Genomic DNA, 10766 nt, shown 5'->3' on the forward strand with positions numbered 1-10766 from the left:
TTTTTTTTTTTTTTATTTTTTTTTTTACACTTCTATTTCTCTTTCTTTCCTTTTTATTCTTTTTCACTTCTTTTTTTTTTTTTTCCTTTTTTTACTTTTCTACCTCTAACTTTTATTTTGAAAAGATAAATATGTATATCATATACACATATTCAAAAAATATATAAAATACATAGACATACAGATCTGGATATGTATTTACGGTACAAAACATACATATGTATTTACGAAATACATATCGTATTCATATTAAACAGTAACAAACATAACTATACTATATATCTTCATATGTATTTGCGAAATACAAAGGCGACTCATATAAAATAAACATATACATGTATGGTATTTTTTTTAATTTTTTTTTTGCATTCTAATTAATAGTTCTTTTTGTAGTTGTTGATTATGAATTGTATTGGATATATATTCTAATGGCATCATATTGTAGTATTTATTGTAATTGAAAATCAAATTAAATTTATTGTAATATGCTTCAAATCAATTTTTTTTTTCAAAACAAACGAATTGAGTAAATTCAAACACATAATCAAAAAATTTATCTTGTTGATTGAGTATGGTTTATTGATATAAGAAATTGCTACAATAAATTTGATTTGATAAATAAAAAACTAATCAAATAAACTTATATATACATACTAATCATCAGCTAGAGGAAATAAATATCCATGATAACTTCATCATCTTACTAAAAAATACTTGTTTCAATTTACTTGATCAATTTATAAAATTATAAGAAATTTATCATATTTTTTCAATATTATTTCTATCATTAAATAACTATATAAAGCATATATAATACTCAAATTTATAGTTTTAAAGTATAATTAATAAAATTATTTTAATAAAATAACTTTTTAATAAACATTTTCTTAGGAGAAATATCAAATAAACAAAGGTTGATTTTTCAAACAGGGGAGTATTAAAAAGCAAAACTCACAACGAAAATATTGATGTAAAAAATCAGGTGGTGAAAGAATTTTGAAGAAAAAAAGTAAAAGGAAAGAAATAGGGAAATGAAAAGGAGGCTGAAGAGTTAACAAAAGGAAAAGACTAGAGAGGTAAATAAAAGCGCATTAAAGAATGAGAAAGGTAATAATTTTTCGTAGTAGTAGTAATTCAGAAAATGTGATTACTGGCACAACAGGCCCTACATTAGTCAGCTTGCATTTTCATATTACTGATAAAGAAATTTTTATACAAAATCATCTAACAATAACACTCCATTAAATTTGGAAAGTTCAAACGTGACCACAGATTTGAAAATTAGTTGTAACGATATCGAGATTAAAGTCAATTCAAATACTTAGATATCGATAAAACAATGTGAGTACGTAGACACCATAGACAAAAACAAGTAACAAAGTTTCGAGATAAAAAAACACGTAGACAACGGATACAAAAATAGGTACGTAACAGTGCAAGATTCGAAAAAAAAAAGACTCGGGCTCGGATTGCTCTTCCTCATCACTATCTTGTTGCTGGAGCTTCTCTGGCTGTTCTCCAGCAACATGAGGCCTGTCACCCCGCAACAGTCTCAACAACGACAACAGCTCTGCTCTCCAAACGGGCACTTAGAGTCATCTCAATAAAATTAGTGGTTTAAAGTCAAATTAAAAAGAGGCCTTTTATATATATATATATATATATATATATATTTGGAGTTATTTTTTTTACTGTTGTATATTAGTTGTTTTGACGCCGTACTCTTAAAAGACACATGGTTTTTAACTTCACATATAATATGATTATTAATAAAAGAAAGATTTATTCTAGTGAATAAGATAGTTATTTATTTACAATATATTAACTTAGATATTGTTGTTAAAACATTAATTATTAATATCGAAGTTCGAGTTGTTTAATTCAAAATTCTAAAGTATTTCTAGTAAAAATTAGATAGCTCTTTCTTATATGTAGATTTTTTAGGATAAATTTTTAAAACGTATTTCATGTTCTTTATTGTTATTTCAAGTGAAGTTGAAATCATAAAAATTTACCACATTAATTTCTTTGAAGCCTCAAAAATTTGAAGGGCCTAAAACAAACGTTTTACTAGCTTTATTCTTGAGCCACCCTTGCGGGCACTGACAGCCGCAAGCAAAATACATAATGCCAAAGCAATCCACGCAAAAGCAATGGACGACCGTGTCGCACTGAAAAACCGATACAAAGCCCAGATAATGTGTACATCCCTCCCATGTCAGTAACCACGGGCCTGAGTAGCATAATAATGCAAAAAATTCATACTACTCCACACAAAAAAGCAAAACACACATACATATGCACAGGGTCGGCTCAATGAATTTGGTGGTCTAAAATCAAATTTTAATCAGAAGTTTTAAGTATATTCAATAAAATTAACTTTTGTGTATCACACATGTATCCCATATGCCACAAGTGCATCTCGTGTGACGTATGTATATCTTGTACGACTTAGATACATCTTGTGTGCATTTTGTGCGCTATACATACATCCTGTTGTCAATTAGTAAAAATATTTAGAAAAAATGGGGTCTCCAAAAAATTGGAGCCTCAAGCCATTACTTTAGTAGTTTTATGATCAAGTCAGCCATGCATACACACAAAATCCCTGAGCACCAGTGTCAAAACAAGTGCACCCCAACCAAACCAAATACAGTACCAACTGCGCTGAGGTACCTAGCCATGTATGGAGCAATCAGAGCTAGCTTAGGAGGTAAACTCTTTAGAATAGGAACAACGTACGTTCTCAGCACATAAGTGTATGAGAAAAGAGCTCCAACACCTACTAAGATTCTATACTTTGTGACGGAACCTTTCTGGCCAAGCAATCCATCGATCCTTAACAGAACAACCATGGGTATGATAGAAACTAATGAACCACAACACCAAAATATTATTTCCCAGCGCAACATTTTTCCTTTCTTTCTTTTTTTTTTTGTTCTCTGTATGTAGTGAGCTAAGAGTGGAGAAATGACGAATGAACAGTTGTTATAACTCCAGGCAAGGAAGAGAGAGGAAAGCTGTAGTAAGTTTTTTTTTTTTTTTTTTGCCATGTGTCACCAATCACTTTTTTTATCTTTTCTTCTTATTTTTCAATCAAAAATTGAAAAAATTTAAAACATTTTTTAAATGAGTGGGAAGGAGTGTGTATCGGAAATGACCTGTCTACCTCACCTCTAAAGTTGTAGTACGGGTTGCAAGCATTCCATTCTTCTCAGACCATACAAAATGTGTATATACTGAATATGTTGCTGTAATAAGTTTTTTAACACAATTTTTCAACGTGATACAAACAATCTCTTCACGTGTTACTTTTTTATATAAATAAAATTTAAATTTATAAATATTTGCAAAATACAAGTTTATGAGTCAAATTTTCATTTTTTTAAAAAATTTAAATTACAAAACTTAAAATTGATATCCTACATTTGGAGGAAAAGTTTCGAATTTGAATTGCTAATGCCAAGGGTAAAAGTAAAACATGAAAAAAAATGTTTTTTTTTATATTTTAAGAATAATAAGTAAAAGTAAAATCTATTTTTAAAATAGTGACAAATAAAAATAGAAGTAGAAGATAATTGATTCATTATCTAATGTATTTCTCAAAACATTAAATTCATTATATCTAAAAGATAATATAGATAAAATTCTCACTTTCATAATTTTTGTGTCATAGGACAATGTTTTAGTAGGGGTGTGCAAAAATCAAACCGATCGATAAAAATATTATTGATTTATTGGACTAACAATTTTTTAATGATTTTATATTTAAAAAAAATATTGGGTTATTGGTTCGGTTTGATTTTTTCTTATTGGGTTATTGGGTAAACCGATAACCCAATAAGAATATATATAGACATTATACCTAAAGAGAGCATGATCTATCTCGCGGACAGATTTGGAACAAGCAAGTTCTTCATTCTCTAAAAGATCATTATCAAGTTTCAAAGATGTTTCAAGTACAAGATTATCCCTATGAGCCAAGCAAATTATAATCTCTACCATAAGACAAGCTCACGGTTCCCTCCTATCCCTTTGGCCAACATTCTCATTTACATGACTTCTAGTGAACCTAGTGGAACCTAACATACTCCACTTGTCTTGAAAGCTATAGCATATATGCTAACCCACTATGGTTTGACAACATTCCTTCCAAAGATGAAAATCTCTTTTTGAAAGATGAGAGTTAAGTGTAGGGAATGTGTAGTCCTTCTTAACAATTTGAGGGCAAAGGTGTCATTGACTTCTTGGGGTAATGTTCCTAAATGTGCATCCTTGCTTGACACACTTGTGCTTAAATTGCATGAATTTCAAATTGTGGATGTCAAGTTGTATATTTGTTTGAAGGAAAGAGCGTGTATGTGCTTAAATGCTTTGTCTTCACTCATGCATATTGTCTTTACTGCATGAAAATGATAGGTGCTCTCCCAATGGCCTATTGACTTGATCTGGTTGGTTACGCAGGGCTGATGAAGTCATTTTCCAAGTCAAACGAGCAAAACAGCAGGAATGCGATTTTTTCTTTTGACTTTCGGTGGGTGTTAGCCCACGGTTTGAGGGATGGGCCCATGCCTCGCCCCTTTCCCCAGCGACCTATTGAGTGGATCTGATTTGTTTGGCGGGGCGAGTGGAGCCGTTTTCCAAGTCAAACAAGCAAAACGGCAAGACTTGCAGATTTTTTGCTACTTTTAATGAATGTTAGTCCATGGTTCGGAGGGTAAGCTCGGACTCCAAAAAAAAAATCTGCGCGAAACTTGTGGAGTGGTCCCCCGATGGCTTCATTGTAATCATTTAATAAGTTTGTTATTTAACTAATGATGTATTGTGCAAGGACATACATAAGGTAGAAAACATATTATAAAGGTTTCTTCGGGTGTGTTAGGTGCTAAATATCGAATATTGGCCACATTTCATTCTATTTTGGAGCACGAAAAACTTGCTATTAGTATTAAATTTTTATGATACTGAGATAGACTCGAAATCAAAATTGAACAATAATTGAGATCAAAGGTCTTATTCTTATCATTAGAGAACGTAGTTATGGTACATGCATAAAATTATTGGTTAAAAGTCTCGAATTAATGAATCATGCTGAGTAATTACGCACTAATTAGCACAAGGTAATGCAACATCCATCACATACAAGAGTAAGTAATTTGTTAATTATATCTTCACAGAAATAATTGAAAAACAATGTAGCTCATTAACCGCTATTGCCAGGTTCTTTTTTGTATGCTATCACAACGTCGTGACTAGGTTTTCTTTTTTTCTTAGAAACGGTCGATTTTTTAAAATAACAAAGTACTAGTTTATTATAGACAAGAAACTATTTGGATTTCTGAATTATAAAAGTCTCCATATAATTCTTGCAAAATAAAGGGTCGGGGAGAATCAAAAGACAGAGAGGTATTCTTCATCCCATTGAGTTGGAGCTTTCCAAAAGATGCAAACTTGTTCTCCACAGCATTTGCCTCCTGGTCCTAGTAGACGTGGTGGATCTCTGGTTCTTTCTGTTCCTTAATGATCATGAATCTACAATCCCAAACTATGTTTTCATATAGAGTTTTTTTAGTCTTATACTTTGATTTGGTCTTTATTTTATAACTCATTTGCACTGAAAACATTGTAAAAACACCGAACTAATTTGGTCCACCTAGATCCGGCCATGTATACAATGGTATGTAATACCTTTGTTAACATTTCTTTGTGGAACACTCTCTTAATTTGTCTTTTTTTAAAACTTCTAAATCCACTTGCATACTTTTTTCTCACTTTCAAAACCAAAATATTCATTTAAGTTAAACCGTTTGATCAAAATCAACGGCTCAGATAGTTTTTGAGAATATAGCAGAAGTAACCTTTCTACTTCTGTCCAAAGGAACTAACTCATTTGACCTATACGAATAGTTTAATTTAAATATGTAAAAAAAGATAAAGACGAATAAGAAAATGGAACATCTGTTTCACGCTTGGTAGTTGTTTTCATTGGTAGAGACATACATGTCCATGTTGTTCAGTTTTTGCCAAAATCTAATATCGAAATCATCTTAAAATATTAAACTAAAAAAGGCAGCTCCTCCAACTCCTTTTTACAAGGAGCAGGTAATTTAAGGGCAGAATACATCACGTATCTACACAAACATAAGACAAAGCAGAAGGTGAAAACCAATGCTCTAACTAAAAGCTCAACGTCCAGCAGGTAAACGAGAACGAGCATGGCTATTTCCATAATAAAGTCTTATCATCCCAATGTTGTATGCTACGTGCAAGAATTGCGCAAAGATGTAGAAATACATGGTGCAGCATTGAATCCCAAAAGAGTACGCAAGGTTGCTGCACTTATCACAGGAATGGCCTCCGTCATAAATTTCGCCTTGGCACCCATCAACAGGAAAGGGTCATTTTTATGCCAATAAGCAACAGAGAAGATCACAACGCCATTTAAGAGAAGGTGAGCGTAAGACCCAAAATAAAACAACACAAGTCCACCACAAATGGTCAATGCTGTTAACCTCTATGGCATTAATTCCCTGAAAGAAAACACAGATAAAAATATATTCAACGTCTCAAAGAAAGCTACAAAAAAACATAAAATCGAGCACAACAGACTACAAACAAGCACAATTGGAGAGGGCTCAACAATGCACAATTAAAATCACCACTACATGGACTGTTTCGTCACATACATATTCCTGTATGTGTATAGCAAGATTATTACATTACTAGGCTAAAAATGAATGAATTTGGAAGAATTAATTAGTACCAGTTTGTGGTGAAGGAGCTACTGGAATTGGTGATGCCCACCTAACGTCTTGAAGAATGTAACCACGCCCTTCAATCCCTGCCTTTAAGGCTGTTTGGGAACAACATCACCACCCATTTGCCTGCCGGCGCATAGATATAATTCAGATGATCTGATCACAAATTCCACAAAACAAAGATAAGAATTCACCCGTCAAAATCAAAACTTTATACTATACCCATCGAGAAAAATAAATAAATAACATTTTTTTTAATTATTATTATTCTAAACACAAATTAATTATCTAGCTGCTGGACGAAACGATGGAAACCCACGACCTGCAACACTAGATAATCCAATAACAAAACACCAACTTCAACTTTAATTTCGAAAAAAAAAAATTATTTTGGGGCCTTAAGATAGGACAACCACCTTAAGATAATTCCAGGAATGAATATTAATATATAATATACACTAAAAGGGTTAATATTGGACCCAACGTGTAATTTGATGGAATTGGGCTTCAGTTTTGCAGCCCATTTAAGAACAAAACTTTTTAGCCGGGCCTGTAATACCCCGAACTTTCTTTAAGCCCAATTTCAAGTCTAGAAGATTAAGAAATGACTTCCAAAGTCAGTAATATTTAAATCATATAGAGTTTTTCTAATTTCGACTTTTTATCATGTGGAAAATTTAATAAGCTTTCCGTTGATATAAGATACGTCCAAATCCGACACTCGGTGAAGAAGTTAGAGCGATTTTAGTACTCAGGATTTCAGTTTAACAGGCCATCGCGTTGCGACGGAGGACAAATCAGCATTTGGCACTTTCCAGTGGCTCACCGCGATTAGGCCGCGTCGCGGTGAGAATAGTGATGAGAGAGCCATCGCATCGCGGTATGGCTTTAATCCGCAATTGTCCAATTCCAGTGGGTCATCGCGATAGCACCGCGTCACGATGAACCGAAAATTAGCGATTGTCAAAACCAGTAGCCCGTCACGATTGGATCGCATCGTGGTGAAGCCTTAAACGACGTGCCTGTTACGAATTTTAAAATCCAAGGGCAATCTAGTCTTTTTGCCCACACCCCAAGTCGTGAAAACAAAAGATTAAGGACGTTTCTGATCAATATATGCTCATTTTTCATCAATCTTCTTCAAGAGAAAACCCTAAGCATCTACATCCAAATTCAAGAACCTCCAAAGCTCACCATTAATTCTCCAAATTGAGTCTAGATTCCAAGTTCATATTTCAAAAGCTTCAAGAACTCTCATTCAGGAGTACAAAAAGGAGTCTCAAGCAAGTTTGTTCATCTAAGTTCATAACTTAAGGTATGTAGGGTTTGAACAAGAACACTCTTTTCGTTCTTGTACCCAAAACTAGATTTTTATTTCAAAAGCTATTAGATTTTATATGTTTCCCTATGAAATTGAAGTTGAATTTATACCCTATGTTGTTGTTCATAAGATTATAAGATTTTCAGTACTTTAGAAGTTGAAATAAATGAGAATGTTGATATTATTGTGCAACAAGTTGAAATTTTCAGATTTTCAAATGAGTTATGCATGTTTATGATATAAAGTATGAATTTTTAGATATTTGATCCTGATTTTGACATATGGCTCACTAAGCCCTATTTTAGAATGTGATTTTGAGAAGTGTTGTGCTACGTGCACCTTATGATTAGACTATTTTGAAGTAATTTAGAAAGATTCGACCCTTTGGTCACAATAGAGTTGAAATTCACTTTACGAAATGAGATTACAGACTTTATAATTGATTTCCTTATGAGATTTCTTTTGAAGTGGATTTTCTTGAGACTTCGAGCATAAGATTGGGAGTAGTATTTAGCACCGAGTTGGAGCATGTTACTACGATTTCATGCCCCAGAACTACGTGCCACCGTAGGTTGAGATATTCATTTCCACTACACGTGGATAATTGAGATAGTGATCACTAAGATAAATTGTTCTATTCCGATGGCAAGGGTAGAACAACCCTAACCTTACGGGAGATCATGGATGCTCACATGATGTACATGTCAGTTAGAAGAACCTCCCAAATAGAAGTTCCCTACTCTTAAAATAGTTCTTTGAGATAAAATATTTACTATGCGAAAATAAAGTTCTAGCCTTCATCAAGATTATATGATTTGAGAATAAGAACTAAATACAGACTTGAGAACTAAGTGTAATGGATCATGGAATTCAGATTATATGTTTTACTATTCATCAATTTGTATTTTCAGATTTCAGATTATTCAAGCTATGTGAGCCATTTACATTTAACATTGCATGATTTATAGCCAATGATAATATTATTTTACATATTGCACGCACCCCCATATACTCAGTATATCTTCAAAGTATTGATCCACATATACGTCTGTGTGCTACATTGTCTCATAATGTAGGTTCAGGTGCTCAGTCCCAGTAGCGTCAGTGATCCCGAGTACCTTTCACTACATTTCCACAGTGGTGAGTCCTTATGGTTCAAGGACCTATTTTTCAGACATTCTGTATTATTAGCAGTAGGTTTTGTTGATTTTAGTTCGAGTCAGTTGGGGATCTGTCCCAATGGCTCTCTAGTTTCCTTGAGTAGTAGAGGCATTGTCAGACTAGATTATTAGTATGATTATACTTTCAGTATTTTGACTGTCTAGACAAGTATTTCTTCGTATTCCATTATGAGCATGATATAATAGTACCATTATTTTGCTTTATTCATCTCTAAATAAGCTTTATATGTAGTAGCAGGCTCGAAGGGTTAGCTTGGGGCTACTTTTGGCCTTAAGCACCGTGTGACGCTCCGAGGTGAGATTTCGGGGCATTACAGGCCCGAATAAGTCCGTAGCCTGAGCAATATGGGTTGGGCTAGCCCGTGGGCCGGCCTGTAAGTCAAATACGTGCAACTATTTAGATTGCTTATTAGTATTTTTATTTAGTTCAAAGGATATCATGTCAAAAATTATTTAATTTCGTTATTAGGAGTATTTTTAGGGGTGTTGGAGACTTGATTAACAAGTATTAACACCATGTAATATTTTTTGGTAATATTTATGTTTATTAATATTCTAAAAATAAATTATAGTATGTTATTTTTTAAAAAAATAGGTTGGCTTGCGAGGTCCGCAGCCCACAGAGTAATGATGTGGGGTTGATGTTTTTGGCCCATCATTTTGATGGTACAACCCGGCCTGGCCCGTCATACTTAAAGCCCGTGTAGGCTAGCTCAGTTGGACTGGGCCGACTCGTATTGACAGCTCTATTTAACTTTATCATTAAATTACTATGTAAAGTATATATGATTAAATTTATATTTTCAAATTTAGTAGGGGTTTAGCAAGGAGATTTTTTTCTGAAAATTATTTATCTTTAATGAAAATAATGGTGTTTGGTCACAAATATTTTTTTTTCAATAACAATTATTTTTGAAATTCTCTTACAAAAATTTTAAAAACAATTTTGTTATATTCATGATCAAAGATAATTTTAATTCTTAAAACAGATATTATTTTTATGGCCTAACAGCCTTAAGGTAGGAACAACAACCTAAAGCAAATACAATATACTAAAGATTATCCCGCCGAACTAAGGAAGATGTAATATAAGGGAAAAAGGGATAAATTTACCCTTTAACTATTAAAAAGGAATCATTAATGTCCTCCGTTTAAGAATGATATTAAATATGCCCTCGAGCCACGTATAGCCTTATACTAAGAAAAATATTAATATGTACCTCATGTGTCCTTTCGAGGGGTGCTAAAATTAACTCAAATCCATTTAATTCGTTCAACCATTCAAGTTTTAATGGGTTTAGGTAGGCTCGACACTGTTCATTCAACCATCTAAGTTTTAATGAGTTTAAGTTAGACTGATTATGATGAAGGACTGATTTGGACTAGCCCATTACAAATCATCAGCCCGAATGAATCCATTACGATGCCCAATTTTGACCCATGAAAATACTCAATTTTACTCCGTAAAATTTGTCTTTATTTATTTATTAGTTAAATATTGTCTCC

This window comes from Capsicum annuum, chromosome 3 (assembly GCF_002878395.1).
Source record: "Capsicum annuum cultivar UCD-10X-F1 chromosome 3, UCD10Xv1.1, whole genome shotgun sequence".
NCBI classification, from domain to species: Eukaryota; Viridiplantae; Streptophyta; class Magnoliopsida; order Solanales; family Solanaceae; genus Capsicum; species Capsicum annuum.